A 12688-nucleotide genomic window follows, 5' to 3' on the forward strand; every position below is an offset into this window, starting at 1 on the left:
TACCTTTGTACTGATAAGATAACACCTGGTTTTAACATAACACAGGCTTCCACTTAAAAATGCTGCTAGGTTGCATTCTGCTGATTAGATATCACCAGGAACAACATTAACCTTCAGGTATTTTCTAAATGTTGAATAAATTGGCTTAAATCAAATTAAACTCACTTTAGAGATAATTGTTTCAGAGAAAGTCTTGAACCCTACCATAAAATAGGTAGTTTGACATGTTGACTTCTCTACCTAAAAATCCCCAAAATTTGACTAATAGAAGATTTTCATCCCTGGGTGGGATTGAACCACCAATATTCCAATTAACAGCCAAACGTGCAAACCAATTGTGCCACAGAGACCCTATATGAGACATAAAAAAACAACAGCTAAGAAACATTGATCTGGAAAGTTTCCTTACCAAAGTTTATAAAGTCTCTAATCTGGACAGTTATTTTAGGACTTTTCATTAATTAAAAGGAACACATTTCCATGTTCTTGTGATGAATCAACCCTTCTTGAGTTCTAAGCACTTCCATGAGCAGCAGAGTGGCGCAGCGGAAGCGTGCTGGGCCCATAACCCAGAGGTCGTTGGATCGAAACCACCCTCTGCTATGTGCTATTTTCATTTATCAAATCTAAAATTGGGATATCTATTTTGACTTTTTTGGTCTTTGCTTATAGTAGAAAATCCATTATCATCTTAACTCATTTAATTCGTATTTTGACAGAAGTGCTGTAGCAAAAAATCCACATAATGTCTTTACTTTACCCTATTACTTCTATGGTTATTGAGAAAAACAAACTACATTGACTCCAGAAGAGCAAATCAGGTGTTCAAACAAGTAATTTATCAAAATCATCTTTCCAGCTTACACTTTGGTGATGCAATAAGACAATGATTTTGTAAGAAAAATCTTCAAACTTCATAAAGTTTTTCTTAATTCCTTACCTTTGTACTGATAAGATAACACCTGGTTATAACATAACACAGGCTTTCACTTAAAATGCTGCTAGGTTGCATTCTGCTGATTAGATATCACCAGGAACAACATTAACCTTCAGGTATTTTCTAATTGTTGAATAAATTGGCTTAAATCAAATTAAACTCACTTTAGAGATAATTGTTTCAGAGAAAGTCTTGAACCCTACCATAAAATAGGTAGTTAGACATGTTGACTTCTCTACCTAAAATTCCCCAAAATTTAACTAATAGAAGATTCTCGTCCCTGGGTGGGATTGAACCACCAACCTTCCGGTTAACAGCCGAACCCACTAACCAATTGCGCCACAGAGACCCTATGTGAGACATAAACTAACAACAGCTAAGAAACATTGATCTGGAAAGTTTCCTTGCCAAAGTTTATAAAGTCTCTAATCTGGACAGTTATTTTAGGATTTTTCGCTAATTAAAAGGAACACATTGCCATGTTCTTGTGATGAATCAACCCTTCTTGAGTTCTAAGCACTTCCATGAGCAGCAGAGTGGCGCAGTGGAAGCGTGCTGGGCCCATAACCCAGAGGTCGTTGGATCGAAGCCATCCTCTGCTATGTGCTATTTTCATTTATCAAATCTAAAATTGGGATTGCTATTTTGACTTTTTTGGTCTTTGCTTATAGTGGAAAATCCATTATCATCTTAACTCATTTAAATCGTATTTTGACAGAAGTGCTGTAGCAAAAAATCCACATAATGTCTTTACTTTACCCTATTACTTCTATGGTTATTGAGAAAAACAAAATACATTGACTCCAGAAGAGCAAATCAGGTGTTCTATCAAGTAATTTATCAAAATCATCTTTCCAGCTTACACTTTGGTGATGCAATAAGACAATGATTTTGTAAGAAAAATCTTCACACTTCAAAAAGTTTTTCTTAATTCCTTACCTTTGTACTGATAAGATAACACCTGGTTATAACATAACACAGGCTTCCACTTAAAAATGCTGCTAGGTTGCATTCTGCTGATTAGATATCACCAGGAACAACATTAACCTTCAGGTATTTTCTAAATGTTGAATAAATTGGCTTAAATCAAATTAAACTCACTTTAGAGATAATTGTTTCAGAGAAAGTCTTGAACCCTACCATAAATTAGGTAGTTTGACATGTTGACTTCTCTACCTAAAAATCCCCAAAATTTGACTAATAGAAGATTTTCATCCCTGGGTGGGATTGAACCACCAATATTCCAATTAACAGCCGAACGTGCAAACCAATTGTGCCACAGAGACCCTATATGAGACATAAACAAACAACAGCTAAGAAACATTGATCTGGAAAGTTTCCTTACCAAAGTTTATAAAGTCTCTAATCTGGACAGTTATTTTAGGACTTTTCATTAATTAAAAGGAACACATTGCCATGTTCTTGTGATGAATCAACCCTTCTTGAGTTCTAAGCACTTCCATGAGCAGCAGAGTGGCGCAGCGGAAGCGTGCTGGGCCCATAACCCAGAGGTCGTTGGATCGAAACCATCCTCTGCTATGTGCTATTTTCATTTATCAAATCTAAAATTGGGATAGCTATTTTGACTTTTTTGGTCTTTGCTTATAGTAGAAAATCCATTATCATCTTAACTCATTTAATTCGTATTTTGACAGAAGTGCTGTAGCAAAAAATCCACATAATGTCTTTACTTTACCCTATTACTTCTATGGTTATTGAGAAAAACAAACTACATTGACTCCAGAAGAGCAAATCAGGTGATCTAACAAGTAATTTATCAAAATCATCTTTCCAGCTTACACTTTGGTGATGCAATAAGACAATGATTTTGTAAGAAAAATCTTCACACTTCAAAAAGTTTTTCTTAATTCCTTACCTTTGTACTGATAAGATAACACCTGGTTTTAACATAACACAGGCTTCCACTTAAAAATGCTGCTAGGTTGCATTCTGCTGATTAGATATCTCCAGGAACAACATTAACCTTCAGGTATTTTCTAATTGTTGAATAAATTGGCTTAAATCAAATTAAACTCACTTTAGAGATAATTGTTTCAGAGAAAGTCTTGAACCCTACCATAAAATAGGTAGTTAGACATGTTGACTTCTCTACTTAAAATTCCCCAAAATTTGACTAATAGAAGATTCTCGTCCCTGGGTGGGATTGAACCACCAACCTTCCGGTTAACAGCCGAACGCGCTAACCAATTGCGCCACAGAGACCCTATGTGAGACATAAACTAACAACAGCTAAGAAACATTGATCTGGAAAGTTTCCTTGCCAAGGTTTATAAAGTCTCTAATCTGGACAGTTATTTTAGGATTTTTCGCTAATTAAAAGGAACACATTGCCATGTTCTTGTGATGAATCAACCCTTCTTGAGTTCTAAGCATTTCCATGAGCAGCAGAGTGGCGCAGCGGAAGCGTGCTGGGCCCATAACCCAGAGGTCGATGGATCGAAACCATCCTCTGCTATGTGCTATTTTCATTTATCAAATCTAAAATTGGGATTGCTATTTTGACTTTTTTGGTCTTTGCTTATAGTAGAAAATCCATTATCATCTTAACTCATTTAATTCGTATTTTGACAGAAGTGCTGTAGCAAAAAATCCACATAATGTCTTTACTTTACCCTATTACTTCTATGGTTATTGAGAAAAACAAACTACATTGACTCCAGAAGAGCAAATCAGGTGTTCTATCAAGTAATTTATCAAAATCATCTTTCCAGCTTACACTTTGGTGATGCAATAAGACAATGATTTTGTAAGAAAAATCTTCACACTTCAAAAAGTTTTTCTTAATTCCTTACCTTTGTACTGATAAGATAACACCTGGTTATAACATAACACAGGCTTCCACTTAAAAATGCTGCTAGGTTGCATTCTGCTGATTAGATATAACCAGGAACAACATTTACCTTCAGGTATTTTCTAAATGTTGAATAAATTGGCTTAAATCAAATTAAACTCACTTTAGAGATAATTGTTTCAGAGAAAGTCTTGAACCCTAACATAAAATAGGTAGTTTGACATGTTGACTTCTCTACCTAAAATTCCCCAAAATTTGACTAATAGAAGATTTTCATCCCTGGGTGGGATTGAACCACCAATATTCCAATTAACAGCCGAACGTTCAAACCAATTGTGCCACAGAGACCCTATATGAGACATAAACAAACAACAGCTAAGAAACATTGATCTGGAAAGTTTCCTTACCAAAGTTTATAAAGTCTCTAATCTGGACAGTTATTTTAGGACTTTTCATTAATTAAAAGGAACACATTGCCATGTTCTTGTGATGAATCAACCCTTCTTGAGTTCTAAGCACTTCCATGAGCAGCAGAGTGGCGCAGCGGAAGCGTGCTGGGCCCATAACCCAGAGGTCGTTGGATCGAAGCCATCCTCTGCTATGTGCTATTTTCATTTATCAAATCTAAAATTGGGATTGCTATTTTGACTTTTTTGGTCTTTGCTTATAGTGGAAAATCCATTATCATCTTAACTCATTTAAATCGTATTTTGACAGAAGTGCTGTAGCAAAAAATCCACATAATGTCTTTACTTTACCCTATTACTTCTATGGTTATTGAGAAAAACAAAATACATTGACTCCAGAAGAGCAAATCAGGTGTTCTATCAAGTAATTTATCAAAATCATCTTTCCAGCTTACACTTTGGTGATGCAATAAGACAATGATTTTGTAAGAAAAATCTTCACACTTCAAAAAGTTTTTCTTAATTCCTTACCTTTGTACTGATAAAATAACACCTGGTTTTAACATAACACAGGCTTCCACTTAAAAATGCTGCTAGGTTGCATTCTGCTGATTAGATATCACCAGGAACAACATTAACCTTCAGGTATTTTCTAAATGTTGAATAAATTGGCTTAAATCAAATTAAACTCACTTTAGAGATAATTGTTTCAGAGAAAGTCTTGAACCCTACCATAAATTAGGTAGTTTGACATGTTGACTTCTCTACCTAAAAATCCCCAAAATTTGACTAATAGAAGATTTTCATCCCTGGGTGGGATTGAACCACCAATATTCCAATTAACAGCCGAACGTGCAAACCAATTGTGCCACAGAGACCCTATATGAGACATAAACAAACAACAGCTAAGAAACATTGATCTGGAAAGTTTCCTTACCAAAGTTTATAAAGTCTCTAATCTGGACAGTTATTTTAGGACTTTTCATTAATTAAAAGGAACACATTGCCATGTTCTTGTGATGAATCAACCCTTCTTGAGTTCTAAGCACTTCCATGAGCAGCAGAGTGGTGCAGCGGAAGCGTGCTGGGCCCATAACCCAGAGGTCGTTGGATCGAAACCATCCTCTGCTATGTGCTATTTTCATTTATCAAATCTAAAATTGGGATAGCTATTTTGACTTTTTTGGTCTTTGCTTATAGTAGAAAATCCATTATCATCTTAACTCATTTAATTCGTATTTTGACAGAAGTGCTGTAGCAAAAAATCCACATAATGTCTTTACTTTACCCTATTACTTCTATGGTTATTGAGAAAAACAAACTACATTGACTCCAGAAGAGCAAATCAGGTGTTCAAACAAGTAATTTATCAAAATCATCTTTCCAGCTTACACTTTGGTGATGCAATAAGACAATGATTTTGTAAGAAAAATCTTCAAACTTCATAAAGTTTTTCTTAATTCCTTACCTTTGTACTGATAAGATAACACCTGGTTATAACATAACACAGGCTTTCACTTAAAAATGCTGCTAGGTTGCATTCTGCTGATTAGATATCACCAGGAACAACATTAACCTTCAGGTATTTTCTAATTGTTGAATAAATTGGCTTAAATCAAATTAAACTCACTTTAGAGATAATTGTTTCAGAGAAAGTCTTGAACCCTACCATAAAATAGGTAGTTAGACATGTTGACTTCTCTACCTAAAATTCCCCAAAATTTGACTAATAGAAGATTCTCGTCCCTGGGTGGGATTGAACCACCAACCTTCCGGTTAACAGCCGAACGTGCTAACCAATTGCGCCACAGAGACCCTATGTGAGCCATAAACTAACAACAGCTAAGAAACATTGATCTGGAAAGTTTCCTTGCCAAAGTTTATAAAGTCTCTAATCTGGACAGTTATTTTAGGATTTTTCGCTAATTAAAAGGAACACATTGCCATGTTCTTGTGATGAATCAACCCTTCTTGAGTTCTAAGCATTTCCATGAGCAGCAGAGTGGCGCAACGGAAGCGTGCTGGGCCCATAACCCAGAGGTCGATGGATCGAAACCATCCTCTGCTATGTGCTATTTTCATTTATCAAATCTAAAATTGGGATTGCTATTTTGACTTTTTTGGTCTTTGCTTATAGTAGAAAATCCATTATCATCTTAACTCATTTAATTCGTATTTTGACAGAAGTGCTGTAGCAAAAAATCCACATAATGTCTTTACTTTACCGTATTACTTCTATGGTTATTGAGAAAAACAAACTACATTGACTCCAGAAGAGCAAATCAGGTGATCTAACAAGTAATTTATCAAAATCATCTTTCCAGCTTACACTTTGGTGATGCAATAAGACAATGATTTTGTAAGAAAAATCTTCACACTTCAAAAAGTTTTTCTTAATTCCTTACCTTTGTACTGATAAGATAACACCTGGTTTTAACATAACACAGGCTTCCACTTAAAAATGCTGCTAGGTTGCATTCTGCTGATTAGATATCTCCAGGAACAACATTAACCTTCAGGTATTTTCTAATTGTTGAATAAATTGGCTTAAATCAAATTAAACTCACTTTAGAGATAATTGTTTCAGAGAAAGTCTTGAACCCTACCATAAAATAGGTAGTTAGACATGTTGACTTCTCTACTTAAAATTCCCCAAAATTTGACTAATAGAAGATTCTCGTCCCTGGGTGGGATTGAACCACCAACCTTCCGGTTAACAGCCGAACGCGCTAACCAATTGCGCCACAGAGACCCTATGTGAGACATAAACTAACAACAGCTAAGAAACATTGATCTGGAAAGTTTCCTTGCCAAGGTTTATAAAGTCTCTAATCTGGACAGTTATTTTAGGATTTTTCGCTAATTAAAAGGAACACATTGCCATGTTCTTGTGATGAATCAACCCTTCTTGAGTTCTAAGCATTTCCATGAGCAGCAGAGTGGCGCAGCGGAAGCGTGCTGGGCCCATAACCCAGAGGTCGATGGATCGAAACCATCCTCTGCTATGTGCTATTTTCATTTATCAAATCTAAAATTGGGATTGCTATTTTGACTTTTTTGGTCTTTGCTTATAGTAGAAAATCCATTATCATCTTAACTCATTTAATTCGTATTTTGACAGAAGTGCTGTAGCAAAAAATCCACATAATGTCTTTACTTTACCCTATTACTTCTATGGTTATTGAGAAAAACAAACTACATTGACTCCAGAAGAGCAAATCAGGTGTTCTATCAAGTAATTTATCAAAATCATCTTTCCAGCTTACACTTTGGTGATGCAATAAGACAATGATTTTGTAAGAAAAATCTTCACACTTCAAAAAGTTTTTCTTAATTCCTTACCTTTGTACTGATAAGATAACACCTGGTTATAACATAACACAGGCTTCCACTTAAAAATGCTGCTAGGTTGCATTCTGCTGATTAGATATAACCAGGAACAACATTTACCTTCAGGTATTTTCTAAATGTTGAATAAATTGGCTTAAATCAAATTAAACTCACTTTAGAGATAATTGTTTCAGAGAAAGTCTTGAACCCTAACATAAAATAGGTAGTTTGACATGTTGACTTCTCTACCTAAAATTCCCCAAAATTTGACTAATAGAAGATTTTCATCCCTGGGTGGGATTGAACCACCAATATTCCAATTAACAGCCGAACGTTCAAACCAATTGTGCCACAGAGACCCTATATGAGACATAAACAAACAACAGCTAAGAAACATTGATCTGGAAAGTTTCCTTACCAAAGTTTATAAAGTCTCTAATCTGGACAGTTATTTTAGGACTTTTCATTAATTAAAAGGAACACATTGCCATGTTCTTGTGATGAATCAACCCTTCTTGAGTTCTAAGCACTTCCATGAGCAGCAGAGTGGCGCAGCGGAAGCGTGCTGGGCCCATAACCCAGAGGTCGTTGGATCGAAGCCATCCTCTGCTATGTGCTATTTTCATTTATCAAATCTAAAATTGGGATTGCTATTTTGACTTTTTTGGTCTTTGCTTATAGTGGAAAATCCATTATCATCTTAACTCATTTAAATCGTATTTTGACAGAAGTGCTGTAGCAAAAAATCCACATAATGTCTTTACTTTACCCTATTACTTCTATGGTTATTGAGAAAAACAAAATACATTGACTCCAGAAGAGCAAATCAGGTGTTCTATCAAGTAATTTATCAAAATCATCTTTCCAGCTTACACTTTGGTGATGCAATAAGACAATGATTTTGTAAGAAAAATCTTCACACTTCAAAAAGTTTTTCTTAATTCCTTACCTTTGTACTGATAAGATAACACCTGGTTTTAACATAACACAGGCTTCCACTTAAAAATGCTGCTAGGTTGCATTCTGCTGATTAGATATCACCAGGAACAACATTAACCTTCAGGTATTTTCTAAATGTTGAATAAATTGGCTTAAATCAAATTAAACTCACTTTAGAGATAATTGTTTCAGAGAAAGTCTTGAACCCTACCATAAATTAGGTAGTTTGACATGTTGACTTCTCTACCTAAAAATCCCCAAAATTTGACTAATAGAAGATTTTCATCCCTGGGTGGGATTGAACCACCAATATTCCAATTAACAGCCGAACGTGCAAACCAATTGTGCCACAGAGACCCTATATGAGACATAAACAAACAACAGCTAAGAAACATTGATCTGGAAAGTTTCCTTACCAAAGTTTATAAAGTCTCTAATCTGGACAGTTATTTTAGGACTTTTCATTAATTAAAAGGAACACATTGCCATGTTCTTGTGATGAATCAACCCTTCTTGAGTTCTAAGCACTTCCATGAGCAGCAGAGTGGCGCAGCGGAAGCGTGCTGGGCCCATAACCCAGAGGTCGTTGGATCGAAACCATCCTCTGCTATGTGCTATTTTCATTTATCAAATCTAAAATTGGGATAGCTATTTTGACTTTTTTGGTCTTTGCTTATAGTAGAAAATCCATTATCATCTTAACTCATTTAATTCGTATTTTGACAGAAGTGCTGTAGCAAAAAATCCACATAATGTCTTTACTTTACCCTATTACTTCTATGGTTATTGAGAAAAACAAACTACATTGACTCCAGAAGAGCAAATCAGGTGTTCAAACAAGTAATTTATCAAAATCATCTTTCCAGCTTACACTTTGGTGATGCAATAAGACAATGATTTTGTAAGAAAAATCTTCAAACTTCATAAAGTTTTTCTTAATTCCTTACCTTTGTACTGATAAGATAACACCTGGTTATAACATAACACAGGCTTTCACTTAAAAATGCTGCTAGGTTGCATTCTGCTGATTAGATATCACCAGGAACAACATTAACCTTCAGGTATTTTCTAATTGTTGAATAAATTGGCTTAAATCAAATTAAACTCACTTTAGAGATAATTGTTTCAGAGAAAGTCTTGAACCCTACCATAAAATAGGTAGTTAGACATGTTGACTTCTCTACCTAAAATTCCCCAAAATTTGACTAATAGAAGATTCTCGTCCCTGGGTGGGATTGAACCACCAACCTTCCGGTTAACAGCCGAACGTGCTAACCAATTGCGCCACAGAGACCCTATGTGAGACATAAACTAACAACAGCTAAGAAACATTGATCTGGAAAGTTTCCTTGCCAAAGTTTATAAAGTCTCTAATCTGGACAGTTATTTTAGGATTTTTCGCTAATTAAAAGGAACACATTGCCATGTTCTTGTGATGAATCAACCCTTCTTGAGTTCTAAGCATTTCCATGAGCAGCAGAGTGGCGCAGCGGAAGCGTGCTGGGCCCATAACCCAGAGGTCGATGGATCGAAACCATCCTCTGCTATGTGCTATTTTCATTTATCAAATCTAAAATTGGGATTGCTATTTTGACTTTTTTGGTCTTTGCTTATAGTAGAAAATCCATTATCATCTTAACTCATTTAATTCGTATTTTGACAGAAGTGCTGTAGCAAAAAATCCACATAATGTCTTTACTTTACCGTATTACTTCTATGGTTATTGAGAAAAACAAACTACATTGACTCCAGAAGAGCAAATCAGGTGATCTAACAAGTAATTTATCAAAATCATCTTTCCAGCTTACACTTTGGTGATGCAATAAGACAATGATTTTGTAAGAAAAATCTTCACACTTCAAAAAGTTTTTCTTAATTCCTTACCTTTGTACTGATAAGATAACACCTGGTTTTAACATAACACAGGCTTCCACTTAAAAATGCTGCTAGGTTGCATTCTGCTGATTAGATATCTCCAGGAACAACATTAACCTTCAGGTATTTTCTAATTGTTGAATAAATTGGCTTAAATCAAATTAAACTCACTTTAGAGATAATTGTTTCAGAGAAAGTCTTGAACCCTACCATAAAATAGGTAGTTAGACATGTTGACTTCTCTACTTAAAATTCCCCAAAATTTGACTAATAGAAGATTCTCGTCCCTGGGTGGGATTGAACCACCAACCTTCCGGTTAACAGCCGAACGCGCTAACCAATTGCGCCACAGAGACCCTATGTGAGACATAAACTAACAACAGCTAAGAAACATTGATCTGGAAAGTTTCCTTGCCAAGGTTTATAAAGTCTCTAATCTGGACAGTTATTTTAGGATTTTTCGCTAATTAAAAGGAACACATTGCCATGTTCTTGTGATGAATCAACCCTTCTTGAGTTCTAAGCATTTCCATGAGCAGCAGAGTGGCGCAGCGGAAGCGTGCTGGGCCCATAACCCAGAGGTCGATGGATCGAAACCATCCTCTGCTATGTGCTATTTTCATTTATCAAATCTAAAATTGGGATTGCTATTTTGACTTTTTTGGTCTTTGCTTATAGTAGAAAATCCATTATCATCTTAACTCATTTAATTCGTATTTTGACAGAAGTGCTGTAGCAAAAAATCCACATAATGTCTTTACTTTACCCTATTACTTCTATGGTTATTGAGAAAAACAAACTACATTGACTCCAGAAGAGCAAATCAGGTGTTCTATCAAGTAATTTATCAAAATCATCTTTCCAGCTTACACTTTGGTGATGCAATAAGACAATGATTTTGTAAGAAAAATCTTCACACTTCAAAAAGTTTTTCTTAATTCCTTACCTTTGTACTGATAAGATAACACCTGGTTATAACATAACACAGGCTTCCACTTAAAAATGCTGCTAGGTTGCATTCTGCTGATTAGATATAACCAGGAACAACATTTACCTTCAGGTATTTTCTAAATGTTGAATAAATTGGCTTAAATCAAATTAAACTCACTTTAGAGATAATTGTTTCAGAGAAAGTCTTGAACCCTAACATAAAATAGGTAGTTTGACATGTTGACTTCTCTACCTAAAATTCCCCAAAATTTGACTAATAGAAGATTTTCATCCCTGGGTGGGATTGAACCACCAATATTCCAATTAACAGCCGAACGTTCAAACCAATTGTGCCACAGAGACCCTATATGAGACATAAACAAACAACAGCTAAGAAACATTGATCTGGAAAGTTTCCTTACCAAAGTTTATAAAGTCTCTAATCTGGACAGTTATTTTAGGACTTTTCATTAATTAAAAGGAACACATTGCCATGTTCTTGTGATGAATCAACCCTTCTTGAGTTCTAAGCACTTCCATGAGCAGCAGAGTGGCGCAGCGGAAGCGTGCTGGGCCCATAACCCAGAGGTCGTTGGATCGAAGCCATCCTCTGCTATGTGCTATTTTCATTTATCAAATCTAAAATTGGGATTGCTATTTTGACTTTTTTGGTCTTTGCTTATAGTGGAAAATCCATTATCATCTTAACTCATTTAAATCGTATTTTGACAGAAGTGCTGTAGCAAAAAATCCACAGAATGTCTTTACTTTACCCTATTACTTCTATGGTTATTGAGAAAAACAAAATACATTGACTCCAGAAGAGCAAATCAGGTGTTCTATCAAGTAATTTATCAAAATCATCTTTCCAGCTTACACTTTGGTGATGCAATAAGACAATGATTTTGTAAGAAAAATCTTCACACTTCAAAAAGTTTTTCTTAATTCCTTACCTTTGTACTGATAAGATAACACCTGGTTTTAACATAACACAGGCTTCCACTTAAAAATGCTGCTAGGTTGCATTCTGCTGATTAGATATCACCAGGAACAACATTAACCTTCAGGTATTTTCTAAATGTTGAATAAATTGGCTTAAATCAAATTAAACTCACTTTAGAGATAATTGTTTCAGAGAAAGTCTTGAACCCTACCATAAATTAGGTAGTTTGACATGTTGACTTCTCTACCTAAAAATCCCCAAAATTTGACTAATAGAAGATTTTCATCCCTGGGTGGGATTGAACCACCAATATTCCAATTAACAGCCGAACGTGCAAACCAATTGTGCCACAGAGACCCTATATGAGACATAAACAAACAACAGCTAAGAAACATTGATCTGGAAAGTTTCCTTACCAAAGTTTATAAAGTCTCTAATCTGGACAGTTATTTTAGGACTTTTCATTAATTAAAAGGAACACATTGCCATGTTCTTGTGATGAATCAACCCTTCTT

The 12688-nt window shown here is 35.3% G+C and overlaps 5 non-coding genes across 5 annotated transcripts; all 5 read right to left on the reverse strand.

The window, feature by feature from the left end:
• Positions 1-3086: 3086 nt before the first annotated feature.
• TRNAN-GUU (transfer RNA asparagine (anticodon GUU)) lies at positions 3087-3160 on the reverse strand. Its single transcript has one exon. It is a non-coding gene; the product is annotated as a tRNA-Asn (tRNA).
• Positions 3161-5897: 2737 nt separating this feature from the next.
• Positions 5898-5971, reverse strand: TRNAN-GUU (transfer RNA asparagine (anticodon GUU)). The gene has a single exon. It is a non-coding gene; the product is annotated as a tRNA-Asn (tRNA).
• Positions 5972-6834: 863 nt separating this feature from the next.
• Positions 6835-6908, reverse strand: TRNAN-GUU (transfer RNA asparagine (anticodon GUU)). The gene has a single exon. It is a non-coding gene; the product is annotated as a tRNA-Asn (tRNA).
• Positions 6909-9645: 2737 nt separating this feature from the next.
• On the reverse strand, positions 9646-9719 carry TRNAN-GUU (transfer RNA asparagine (anticodon GUU)). Its single transcript has one exon. It is a non-coding gene; the product is annotated as a tRNA-Asn (tRNA).
• An 863-nt stretch (positions 9720-10582) lies between these two features.
• On the reverse strand, positions 10583-10656 carry TRNAN-GUU (transfer RNA asparagine (anticodon GUU)). Its single transcript has one exon. It is a non-coding gene; the product is annotated as a tRNA-Asn (tRNA).
• Between the last annotated feature and the right edge of the window lie 2032 nt (positions 10657-12688).

The sequence above is a fragment of the Taudactylus pleione genome, unplaced genomic scaffold, assembly GCF_031769625.1.
Source record: "Taudactylus pleione unplaced genomic scaffold, aTauple2 ptg000134l, whole genome shotgun sequence".
Taxonomy (NCBI): domain Eukaryota; kingdom Metazoa; phylum Chordata; class Amphibia; order Anura; family Myobatrachidae; genus Taudactylus; species Taudactylus pleione.